This window comes from Hemiscyllium ocellatum, chromosome 3 (genome assembly GCF_020745735.1).
Source record: "Hemiscyllium ocellatum isolate sHemOce1 chromosome 3, sHemOce1.pat.X.cur, whole genome shotgun sequence".
NCBI classification, from domain to species: Eukaryota; Metazoa; Chordata; class Chondrichthyes; order Orectolobiformes; family Hemiscylliidae; genus Hemiscyllium; species Hemiscyllium ocellatum.
The window spans coordinates 42,234,353-42,247,422 of NC_083403.1; positions in this window are offsets into that span (position 1 = coordinate 42,234,353).

A 13,070-nucleotide genomic window follows, 5' to 3' on the forward strand; every position below is an offset into this window, starting at 1 on the left:
TCCGGGGCCTGATGGTCTACATCCCAGGGTACTGAAGGAAGTGGCTCGGGAAATCGTGGATGCGTTGGTGATTATTTTACAGAGTTCGATAGATTCGGGGTCGGTTCCTGAGTATTGGAGGGTGGCTAATGTTATATCCTTTTTTAAGAAAGGTGGGAGAGAGAAAGCAGGAAATTATAGACAAGTTAGTCTGACCTCAGTGGTGGGAAAGATGCTGGAGTCTATTATAAAGGATGAAATTATGGCACATCTGGATAGTAGTAACAGGATAGGTCAGAGTCAGCATGGATTTATGAAGGAGAAATCATGCTTGACTAATCTTCTTGAATTTTTTGAGGATGTAACTCTGAAGATGGACGAGGGAGATCCAGTAGACGTCATGTACCTGGACTTTTGATAAAGTCCCACACAGGAGGTTAGTGAGTAAAATTAGGGCGCATGGTATTGGGGGCAAAGTACTAGATTGGATCGAAAATTGGTTGGCTGATAGGAAACAAAGGGTAGTGATAAACGGCTCCATTTCGGAATGGCAGGCAGTGATCAGTGGGGTACCGCAGGGATCCGTGCTGGGACCGCAGCTTTTCACAATATATGTTAATGATAAAGAAGATGGTATCAGCAATAACATTAGCAAATTTGCTGATGATACAAAGCTGGGTGGCAGGGTGAAATGTGATGAGGATGTTAGGAGATTACAGGGTGACCTGGACAAGTTAGGTGAGTGGGCAGATGCATGGCAGATGCAGTTTAATGTGGAAAAATGTATGGTTATCCACTTTGGTGGCAAGAACAGGAAGGCAGATTACTACCTCAATGGAATCAATTTAGGTAAAGGGGCAGTACAAAGAGATCTGGGTGTTCTTGTACACCAGTCAATGAAGGTAAGCATGCAGGTACAGTAGGTAGTGAAGAAGGCTAATAGCATGCTGGCCATCATAACAAGAGGAATTGAATATAGAAGCAAAGAGGTGCTTCTGCAGCTGTACAGGGCCCTGGCGAGACCACACCTGGAGTACTGTGTGCAGTTCTGGTCTCCAAATTTGAGGAAAGACGTTCTGGCTATTGAGGGAGTGCAGCGTAGGTTCGCAAGGTCAATTCCTGGAATGGCAGGATTACCTTACACTGAAAGACTGAAGCGACTGGGCTTGTATACCCTTGAGTTTAGAAGACTGAGAGGGGATCTGATTGAGACATATAAGATTATGAAAGGATTGGACACTCTGGCAGCAGGAAACATGTTTCCACTGATGGGCGAGTGCCGAACCAGAGGACACAACTTAAAAATACGGGGTAGACCATTTAGGACAGAGATGAAGAGAAACTTCTTCACCCAGAGAGATGGCTGTGTGGAATGCTCTGCCCCAGAGGGCAGTGGAGGCCCAGTCTCTGGATCCATTTAAGAAAGAGTTGGATTGAGCTCTCAAAGATAGTGGAATCAAGGGTTATGGCGATAAGGCAGGATGAGGATACTAATTAGGAATGATCAGCCATGATCATATTGAATGGCGGTGCAGGCTCGAAGGGCTGAATGGCCTACTCCTGCACCTATTGTCTATTGTCTATTGTCTGTCAATGACCTTCCTTTACCACAAGGTTGGAAATGAGGATATTCACTGATAATGGCACTCCTCCAGTGAGTTGTTTAATTGTCCATTACCATTGATGACTGAATGGGACAGATTTCAGATCTTAGATCTGAACCATTGGTGGTGAATCACTTAGCTCTATCACTTGCTTATGACATTTGGCATGCAAGTAGTCTGCTTTGTAGCTTCACTAGGCTGACACCTCATATTTAGAAATGCTTGATGCTGCTCCTGGCATGCTCTCCTGCATTACCCCGATCACTCTTATTGATCCCTGACTTGAAGGTAAAGGCCGAGTGGGGGGATATGCCAGGCCATCAAGTTGCAGATTGAAGCAGAATACAATTCTGCTTCTGTTTATGGCCCATGTTGCCTCACAGATGCCCATATTGAGTTACATGATCTGTTCAAAGTGTCTTACACTTGCCATGGTGATAATGCCACATAACACGGTGTGAATTCTTAAAGTGAAGTTGGGACTTCATCTCTACAAGGACTGACTGGTTGTCACTCTTATTGATATATCATTGGCGGATGCATCAGCAGCCAGCAGATCGGTAAAGGGGGCAAGTATGTTTTTCCCCTCTTGTTGCTTCCCTCACTCCGTGTGACAGACCCAGTCTAGCAACTATATGATCGTTCATGAACTAATTGGCTACTATAGTAGTGGAGTGTCATGTATTGCTGGATGGGTGATGTTAATAATGGTTTTGGGGCTTTGGGCTACTATTTGACTCATTTATAGGACAGTTCTCCCAGTTTTCGCACTAGGTCCCAGGTGTTAATGAGATGACTGGGCTGGTGAATAAGAAGGGGAGCCAATTCATTCATTTTCATCCAGGAACTCAACAATGTGGGGTCACCAGTTTGGAATTGTAACAAATTGGGGAACTTCAACTTGCAGCTGGCCATAACACTCTGTTTCATGTTTGAGGATCCTATTGGTGATTTATGACAATCTGTATCATGTGACAAAACCTCTTGTTTCCCAACAAAATTCCTCATATTTCCCTCTGGTAGAGCACATTAAGTTTGATTCAAGTCTTTTCACTGTATATTCAAACACAAGATTATAGACAAGGGAGACAATGCACATTACTGACTTCACCATCCAACAATACATCACAATCTCCTACTGCAGCAGCCAATTGGTTCATTAATGATCACAAGGTTTTTAGTGTTACTGCTTCCATCTGGCAGTCAAGCATCCCTTAAATCTGTCCTTTGTTGGTTTGAATCCTGTATCTCTGCTTCCTACTGAGATTTACTTTGAAGTATATTTCTGTGTTTACTTTAAGTTCCCTCTTAATACATTCTTTCTTGGTTGAAAAGGTCAAATTTTCAATCTTTTCTAATAATCAGGACCTTTAACACTAGGGATTAGTGTCAGGACATTTCCTTGTGCTGTTTCCAGAATTTGAATGTCTTTCCCTGCAGCCATTCAATGAACAAGGCAGCTACTTGTGTGAGGGAAGTGGATGCCTGTGTGTTACAATGTTTTGGTTTACGGTGTTAAGGGAGCAGGTTAAAGAACCTCATCTTTCCACAACAGTTCCCTCCTAAAGTCCTCATACAGCATATCATCTTCAACTTGTTCAAGATTGAACAAACTGAGTCTGTATTCTCTAGAGTTTCAAAGAATGAGAGGTGATCTCATTGGAACTTACAAACTAGTTAAAGGATCGACCGGGTAAATGTAGATATTATGTTTCCATCGGTTGGAGAATCTAGAACTGGAGGCACAGTTTCAAAATAAGGGGAAAGCCATTTCGGCCCAATGTGAGGAGAATTTATTTTACTCAGAAGGTTGTGAACATCTGAAATTCTCTACCATGAGGACAGTGGAAGCTTATTCTTTGAGTATGCTTAAGTTAGAGATTGATAGATTTCTCATTATCAATGGTGTACAAGAGTCTGGTACGGAGTGGGGAAAAGTACATTGAAGTGTTCAATCAACCATGATTGTGTTGAATGGTGGGGCAGGCTCCATGGGCTGAATGGCCTATTCTAGTTCCTTCCCAATTCCACGTCTTTTCTCAGTTATATTTATTTAATTTAATATTCTTTTGCAAGTAATTAAAAAAAAATCCCAGCTCATTTCCGTTATAATTACAGATACTGCTCGCACTGAGAAAGCCTAAAGCAGTGAGGAAACAAATGCATCATTTAACTCGAGAAAGATGAAACACCAGAATTGCCTGAACACCTGAAGCCTCTATTCAACATTCTATTTGCTCAACAGTCCCGTACTGCTCATGTACCTCAACTGAGCAATTCCTTACAGGTTACATATATACACCAGGTTTGAAAGGGTTATTCCTTGAACTCTATGAGCAGGCCCTTAATTCTGTTTCCTGATATGAATAAGTTTGGCTCTTAAGCGATCTAGTTGCCCACATGATCCTCTCCTTATACCAGCTGTATATTGATGGAATGGAAATCCAAGTTGCGAAAACCTCCCGGTTACACCTGTTGCTCAGATTGCCAACTTTCTGCATGTGTTGGTCTCCCCTGGACCGCACCTTCTGTAGTATTGTCAAGTCTTTGTCCATTTAGATAGTATTTTACTTTTCTGTTCTTTCTACCAAAGGATTAAATTCTACACTTTCCCACAATTTATTCCATCTACCGTGTTTTTTTGCCCTTCACTTTAATGCATTTATATCGCTGGGTATTTGCTGTACAACTTGGCCTTCTCATCTGTCTTTGTAACGTTAGTAAATTTGGCTGCAATACCCTCAATCAGTTCATCCAAGTCACTGGAAATTTCAGAACTGTTACCGGTGACATTCCACTAGTTACAATGTGCCAACCTGAAAATGACCAACTTATCCTGACTGTGATACCTGATGGGAAAGTGAGGACTGCAGATGCTGGAAATCAGAGCTAAAAATGTGTTGCTGGAAAAGTGCAACAGGACAGGCAGCATCCAAGGAACAGGAGAATCGACATTTCAGGCATGAGCCCTTCTTCAGGAATGGCTGGAAAAGCACAGCAGGTCAAGCAGCATCCAAGGAGCAGGAGAAGAAGCCCTCCCCGAAGAAGGGCTCATGCCTGAAACATCGATTCTCCTGCTCCTTGGATGCTGCCTGACCTGCTGCGCTTTTTCAGCAACACATTTTCAGCTGTGATATCTGATTGTCAACTAATCTCTTACCCATTCTTTGCATTTTCCCCAGTGCCATGAGTTCTGACTTTGCAATAACCTTTTATGTCTAATATTATGGGATGCCTTTGGAAATCCCAACACACTAGATCTACTGGCCCATATAAAAATAAAACTGGCATGGGAGTACTGGTCCTTATTTCAAGGGCCTGGATTGTAAGAGTAGGGAAGATGCTGGTGAGACCACATCTGGAGTACTGTGAGCAGTTTTGGTGCCCTCATTTAAGAAAACATATTATTTTATTGGAGACAGTTCAGAGAAGATTCACAAGGATGATCCCTGGTATAGAAGGATTGTCTTATGACCAAAGGCTAAGCAAGTTGGAACTCAACTCACTGGAGTTCAGAAGAATGAGAGATGATCATCAAGATATCCAGGATTTTTAAGGCTCTTAACTAGGTAAATGCTGAGAGAATGTTTCCTCTCATGGGACAGTCTAGTAGCAAAAAGTATAGTCTCAGAATAAGGAGGAGCCAACTTAATACTAAGATGAGGTGAAACTTCTTCTCTGAGGGTCATGACTCTTTGGAAGTCCTCAGACAGTAATGGTGATAGTCCTTGTCTATATTTAAGGCTGAGACAGATAGTTTCTTGGTCAGTGGGAGAGGATTATAGGGAAAGGGCAGGAATGTGGATGTAAGGAATATCAGATCAGCCATGAGCCTACTGAATGATGGAGAAGGCTTGAGGGATCAAATGGTATACTTCTGTTCCTAGTTCTAAGCATCTTATGAATTTAAGGATGTTGAAGATCTGAAACAAAACTGAAATTGCTGGAGAAACTCAGCAGGTCTGGAGAGAAAACAGATTTGAGTCCAGTGACCTTTCTTCAGAACGGAGAGCAGCTTTTGTTCAAATCTATTGGTTCCTCTTGATCCACCCTGCTGTTACATTCTCAGAAACCTGGAATAAATTTGTCGGACATTACATTTAGGCACTGAACTATCAGATAGTACTTCCTTTTCTTTTGGCACATATTTGTGGGTCTTCTTCCCACATAATCTCAAAAGCTGAGCTCATTTTCATTACGAATTATTTCTCTTCAGGAATGTTGTCAACTTCATTACTGTAAGAAGTTTCCGTTTGTACTACCCACATCACAAACTTTGAACCACTTCTGCTTTCCTGAATATTTGAATTTTGGATCTTAAGTTGCCTACTGCATTTAGTGTGGGATATACTCAACAGATCATATGTAAAGTTGAGTGATCATTGTCACAGACAGACACTTGGCTCCATCCAGTTTGACACACACAATTATGAAACCTTGCATATGTGATTACTGTAATTTCTGTTGCTGTTCAAGAACAACTGCATGTGCCCCCTTGGTGCTCACCAAGTCAGCTGATGCTTTTGCTATGCGTTCATTGTCAACCCCCTCCCTTGGACCCTTGCTACCTCCGTTGCCACCCCTCTCTGAAACCTCACAGCCTCCCACTCTTGGGATGAGCATGGATTTTGGAGAGGTCAGTGAGGGGAGGTGAGGGGAGGTGGTCAGTGTGATGGTGAACGGTCAGAAGTCGATAATAGCTGCCCTGCAATGTGCCAGGCAGAGAAGAAGCTGTGTTTGTGTGCCAGCAGACAGATTGTATGCCAAGTGGGCATGTGGAACTGTTCCTGAAAGGCAACATCAAACACAATCCCTCATTAAGTATTACTCTCCCACTGCCATCATGCCTGTACAATCATATAACCTGTTGGTTGAGGAAACTGTAAAAAGCCAGATAAACACCAAGTTGGGTGAAAAAACATTGTGAAATATTTCAACAATTGTCCCCATGACCATTAAACCTCACCTAGGAGATCACTCTGCTCTGCAGCACCCATCTCTGGTGAGAGTTGATCTTAAGACATTAGTCTCGCCCTCACTTGGAGCAACTCAGTAAAGCAGTATCCAGCACATGAGCCGATAATTTGTTCCAGAGGTTCACTATTTCCTGGGAGAAGTAAAAACCCAATCCAAGCTAGACCCGATCATGTACAAGTTACCCCTGTTACTCCTGCACCTTCTCCCTTAGCAAATTAATCAAAATAGACTACTACTTTCAGCATAATCTTTGCAGTCTTAATTTTTGGTTATGTAAAAGAAGACTGGTGACACCAAGCTTTTTCACTCCCATCTATAAAGGAATATGCTGGTTTGTAAAGAACTAGCGCACCTGTTTGTAGAGACAGTGGGTAGTAGAGATGTGCAAGTCAACCAAATACAGGAAAAGGATATGGGTTCCATGTTGAGTCCACTGAATTGGGTGGCCTGGGGGCTCAGTGGTTAGCATTGTTTTTTCACAGTACCAGGGACTCAGGTTCAATTCCAACCTCCAATATTGCACATTCTTCCTGTGTCTGTGTGGGTTTTCTCTGCATGCTCTTGTTTCCTCCCACAGTCCAAAGATGTGCAGGTTAGGTGGATTGGCCATGCTAAATTGCCCATAGTGTTTAGGGATGTATAGGTTAGATGGATTAGCTATGAGAAATGCTGAGTTACGGGGATAGGGGTTGGGTTGAGTTGGGTCTGAGTGAGTTGCTTTTCAGAGGGTCGTTTGGACTTGATGGGCTGAATGGCCTGTTTCCACACAGTAGGGATTCTATGACCTCAGTTATGCTTTTGGTGAAAATGGCCTCACTCTAGAAGCATAAATAACAGCACTAGGATTCCTCCCAAAAAAGCTACAGTAGGCGTGACCAGAGATCAGGACTGGTCTTTGTCATTTGCTGGGGACAAAGAGCAAGGCAGTGGAACTAATTGGAGAGCTTCAACAAAGGGACATCATTGGCAAGATAGACCAAATAGCCTCATGCTGCAATGATAAATACTATAACTGCAAACATCAACCAGATTCCACAAGTTTGTGATTCTCGACAGTTTAGAGATCCACCTCCACCCCCTTTTACTCTGTCTTGATGAAAAAGATTCTCTAAACTGAGAAATCCTCAGAACTCAATATGAAGCCTCCAGATGAAGAGACCAAGACTGGACTCTGTGTACAAAGGGAGGTGAAATTTGACGAAGGTTTGTACAAACACAAAATGGATATGAGTTGTCCTATGTAAAGTTCAAAACATTATTCACCAGCTACAGCTTCACCTTTTGAGATATAAGCACGAGAATGGCCAGATCCCCCTTCTTCCTAGTTTGTCTTTAACTTATTTCCCATAAAGAAGGTGTGTATGCTGAACATGCATACTGCACACACAGGTAATACTACACTTTTCCAAATCAAATATAACTTGCTAGCCATGAGTTTATTCTGTCGGCACCTCAAGATCTGCTCAGAGCAGTGTTGTCCATTGTTTCACAAAGACCGAAGAATAATCTGCCTATTTGTAGATTGTGGCTCAGGTGTGAATTGTAACTGCATCTTATGAATTAAACACTAGAGGGCCCCAAATGGGAGTGAAGTTTCTGGAGCAGTTCAACCCCAGGATCTACGCTTTTATATTGTTCTAATGAAAGTGAATATTGCACAGTAGCTGAAATAAGAGCATTTACTAAATTACCACATGAACCTGACTGTTTATCAGACCTAACAGTAATCTGGTAAATTCATCCTCTCACCCCTGTGCCAAAACGGATATGATTCCACCTCATTCATTTCAGTAGCAAGCAAAACCTCTCAGATTATATTTCCAGCTGTTTGTGAATGCTGTTTATTGCCACATATACTCCCAAAAGTTCCATTCGTTGAAACAACCCAAACCCTTCTTCCTTCTCTGTGATTTACTATCTGTGATAAGAGGTGGAAGGAATTAACATGATTTTTTTTCGCCAGTTTTTCGTTTCTGTTTCCTACAGACTAAATGATCTCATTTGATTCAGTCCTCGGGAAGGATGAACAATTGACAAATCTTGCAAACCTGACCTGGTGTGTGGTCAGTTTATTTCATTTGTGCTCTGAAATAGAGCTGCTCGTGGTGCCTCACAAACAGCAGTGAAGACAGAAGTCTGACTTTGATGGTAGTTTGAAAGCCCCAGTGGAGCCTCTCAGCTTTCTGCACTGGAGTGTGCAGTTACCACATGTTATTTTAGCTGGGGTTTCTGAAATGACAACTTAGGAAACCTCTTAAAATCCAATCTCAGCATTCACTCTGTTAATAAATGTGGGAAAGGGATAATTTCCATCAGGCCCTCGTGCTGGATGGGCAGTGAACGAAACAATTACACCTTCTGCCTAATTCTGAGACATGTGAGAATAAAAAGTGCTTAAAAGCTTGGGCCGCTCTGTTGCAATGGGTCAATGAGCTTAATGGCTGAATGCAGACTCTCATCCAGGTGGGCAGCCCATTTAGTATCTCCGCAGCATATGGGAGCCAGAAGGTGAGGGGAAATAGATACTCTAGAGAGGGGCCTGTTGAACAGTCAGCAGCAGGTCACAATATTGTTGTGGGTCTCAGGAGGAGCAAGCATACACAGAAACATTGTAATGCCTGTTTTGTGAGCAAGCCTCTATGGTTCCCTTAAGGGTAGTCATTAGGGCATCTCAAGGCCGAGCAGATGCAGTTCATACTCCACATTGGAACATAGGAGTTAGGCTCAGGAGATAGCCATTTGCCCCTTTGAACCTGCTTTCCAATTCAGTAGGATGGTCAGTAGTAAAACTGTAAACAGGGTAAAGGACTCTGATTCCCATTGTGCGTCATTCTGTTGTGGTCAGGGGTACAGGATCAGCTGAAAACCACTTTAGATAGTGCTTGGGCAGCCAAGACATGATTGATTTGCTTCTTGTTCCAATGGTGGCTGTTAGAATTCAGAAATAACATTCTTCCAGATTTTAAAAAATGTTGAGCGCCAGGTATTCAAGGTCAGAGAAGTGGCAATTCTGACAAATGCCCGTTATATGTCACACAGACAATGACATACTAAGAAATGGTCAGATAGAAATTGGGAAGGAATTTGGGGGAATTGAAAATCTGCAGATGGAGGAAGAATTTGTCAAAGTACTAAGGGGGGAAAGCTGAGACCGAAAGTGATGTAAAAACATTAACATGCTTTCATTGTAATAAAATTGGACATACTAATGTAATTCAGTGGGATTTACATGAATTGCAGTAGTGGGAAAATCTAAAGTGTCTTCAGATAAGGAGGCTCTGGGAAAGGAAGTAGATACTAAAACAGTAGCAGTGGTGCAAGATGAACACAGTTTCCTGGGTGTACTAAGAAACAAGAGGTGATTTAGGTCAATCATAAAAATTCTTTCCTTTTTGAGAATTGACAAGGAAAATCAGACTATGGACATTCTGAGTATTTAATCTCAAATGTACAGGTATTTGCTGCCTGGGATCAGAGCTGTCTGGTAAGAAAATTAGCTGGGATCATAACATAAGTTACAAAAGAGACTACACTTCAACGGTAATTGGCTGAGAACAGTGTTATAAATGGTACTACATAAATGTCATTCCTTCCTGCTTTCTGATGAGCAAGTACTTTAGGGCCATGCAAGCCTCTTCATAGATATTATTTGGCCCATCGAGTCTGCAACAACCCTCCGAAGAGCATCCCACCCAGATCCATATCCCCTAAGCTGTACATCTTTGGAGTGTGGGAGGAAACTCCCACAGACACAATGGGGAGCGTGCAAGCTGCACACAGGCAGTCACCCGGAGATGTAATCAAACCCAAGTCCCTGGCGCTGTGTTAATCCATGCTGCCTAAGTGGCCTTCTTGACCCAAGAATATTAACATTATCCCATTGAGCATTTCTGCACTTATAAGAATAACGAAGGATGAGTTACCTCTAACTGCAATGCATGGAATAGGATCATTTCCATTGCTTAAGCGATTATGATATTAACTATACAATTGCAAATCTCATCCTGAATCTGTGGAGGAAAATTAACAACATTAGCTTCATGCTGCAACAAATAGATTGAATCCATTTCAGTTCCAAAGATTTAATTCGCCTTTTTCCCTTCATTGTCACTATGTCATCAGAAACTAATTAAAATACAGAAACAAAAACACATTTCTCAGCTGGTTTCAACCACAGCATGGATATTTGGCAGCATTTTGCTGGGGGAGATGGAAATGTGTGTGTGTTTTATTCTCCCTTCCTTTCACAAACATGCACATTCACACACAGACACACGCAGACAAGAAAATACATTGACTGGGGCATCACAATGGCACCTTCAAATAATCATTTATCGGCGCATCATCTTCATGAAAAACTGAGAACTCTGATCTAACTCAGAAGACCTGGAGGTCACAGGTTTGAATGGAGTTCAGCACAGTGGCTCAGTGGTTAGCACTGCTGCCTCACAGCGCCAAGGACCTGAGTTCAGCCTCAGGAGACTGTCTGTGTGGAATTTGTATGTTCTCCCCGTGCTTGTGTGGGTTTCCTCTGGGTGCTCTGGTTTCCTCCCACCATCCAAAGATGTGGAGATTAGGTGGATGGGTGATGCTAAATTGCATGTAATATCTAGGGATATGCAGGCTAGGTGCATTAACCATAGGAAAATGAAAAGTTAAGGGATAAAGTGGGGGGTTAGTAATGGGTGGGATGTTCTTCGGGGGAGTCAGTGTGAACTCGATGGGCTGAATGACCAGCTTCCATATGGTAGGGATTCTATGAATGCAAGCTCTAAACTCTTCTGATATCATAGCCCGCTGACTTCAATAGAGACTAAAATCGAATGAGGTGAGAGTGTAAGAGGTTGTTGGTGGGAAAATAAGAAATATGCCAAATAATTTCAGATTCAATAATGGGCAGATTGGGTTAAAATAGTACCTTATAATCACACTGTTTGGTTTTATAAAGTTTCAGTGCCACAATGCCAAACATTTTGAAGTGATATCACTGGGTCCATGTACATCACACAAGATAACTTTATAATGAAAATGGTGCTCGGTTGTGTGGACTTTCTTTCCATTTCCACTTCTTTAAACGAATTAAACCTTTGGAACTGAAATGGATTCAACCTATCTGTTGCAGCATGAAGCTAATGTTGTTACTTTTCCTCCACAGATTCAGGATGAGATTTGCAATTGTATAGTTAAAATCATAATCGCTTAAGCAATGGAAATGATCCTATTCCATTGCTTTTATTGGTGACTCACATCTTCATGACCAGTAGTTTCGCTTTTTCTCACATGATATTTCACCTGTAATTATATCATTATACAACTTATTCAGGTAACATCTGAGTCATTCTTTTGATCCCCCAATCCTATCCTGTTTTATATAAATTACAAATCTGACTACACTGCAGGGAGTCTTTGAATCCAGGTCAACAGTGAAACAGCATTAATTTTACACTGACGTATGAACAATTTGGAGTGAAGTGATGAAGTAAAGTCTAATGATGAGTATTCCTGTTTTGTTCACAAATATAAACATTAATTTGGTGACAGAGAATGTTTTCCATTCTACTATTCTATTGTCTGCTTGAAAACTGTACTTCAACAACACAGAACCGACCCACTTTATATCACAGGAGCATTGTAAAATGGTTGTATTTGGGAAAAGTTTTATCTAGTGTGGACACAGGAAGAGGTAGAATATGGAAGGAAAACAGATTGTGCGGGCAACAATTCAAAGAGACAATTTGAGATGCTCTTATGATTGACACAGTGGGATTAGTGAGCTCAAATGAGACAGAAGAACAAAGGATTAGCTGTGAATATGGGCTGGAGTATTTATATGCAGGCAGATATAGCAGGGGTAAGGATGGCAAACCCACCTCCATCTCCAACCCCTAAAGTGCTGGAGGCAGGGACGGGAGAAATGGCAATGCCACCACCTTCCAGCCCAGCCCAGCCTGAGCCATCCCCTTACACATAGGTGGAAAGGCGCAAAATCAGTGTTCTCAGCCTGCAATTTAATATAAATAATGATCAATTGAGCTTGTTTTTAAGCCAAGCCTATGCCATGATAGTGTGGGCAGGCTGTTCTTAAGCGTAATTGTAGAAAAATTAGGAATGAAGAATGGGGGGAGATCAAGTCATTTCTGGTTTATACCCTGCATTTTCCTTGCTGCCTGTCTGTCTAAAATCCAGGCCCCCTCTCTCAGTTCTCTTATCCTTCCCTGCTCATAAACCTTTGGGCTTGTTTGTCTCCAGCTGCTATTGGTTCTCCTCTTGCACCTTGATGCTGCATCAGCAGCATCTATTACTGACGATCAGATTGGTCCATTGGCATTGTCCTGCCCACGCCAACTGTATGATGGCACCAGTGGTATAACATCAGTGTCGATTGGCTTGATAACCTGCTCAGTTGATCATCTGTGGCTTATTTACAAAAGGCAGATGTCCACACACCTACCATATCCAGGAGAACACCTCGGAGGTGGGCAAGAGGGTAATAGTCCGGCAGCTCCTTGT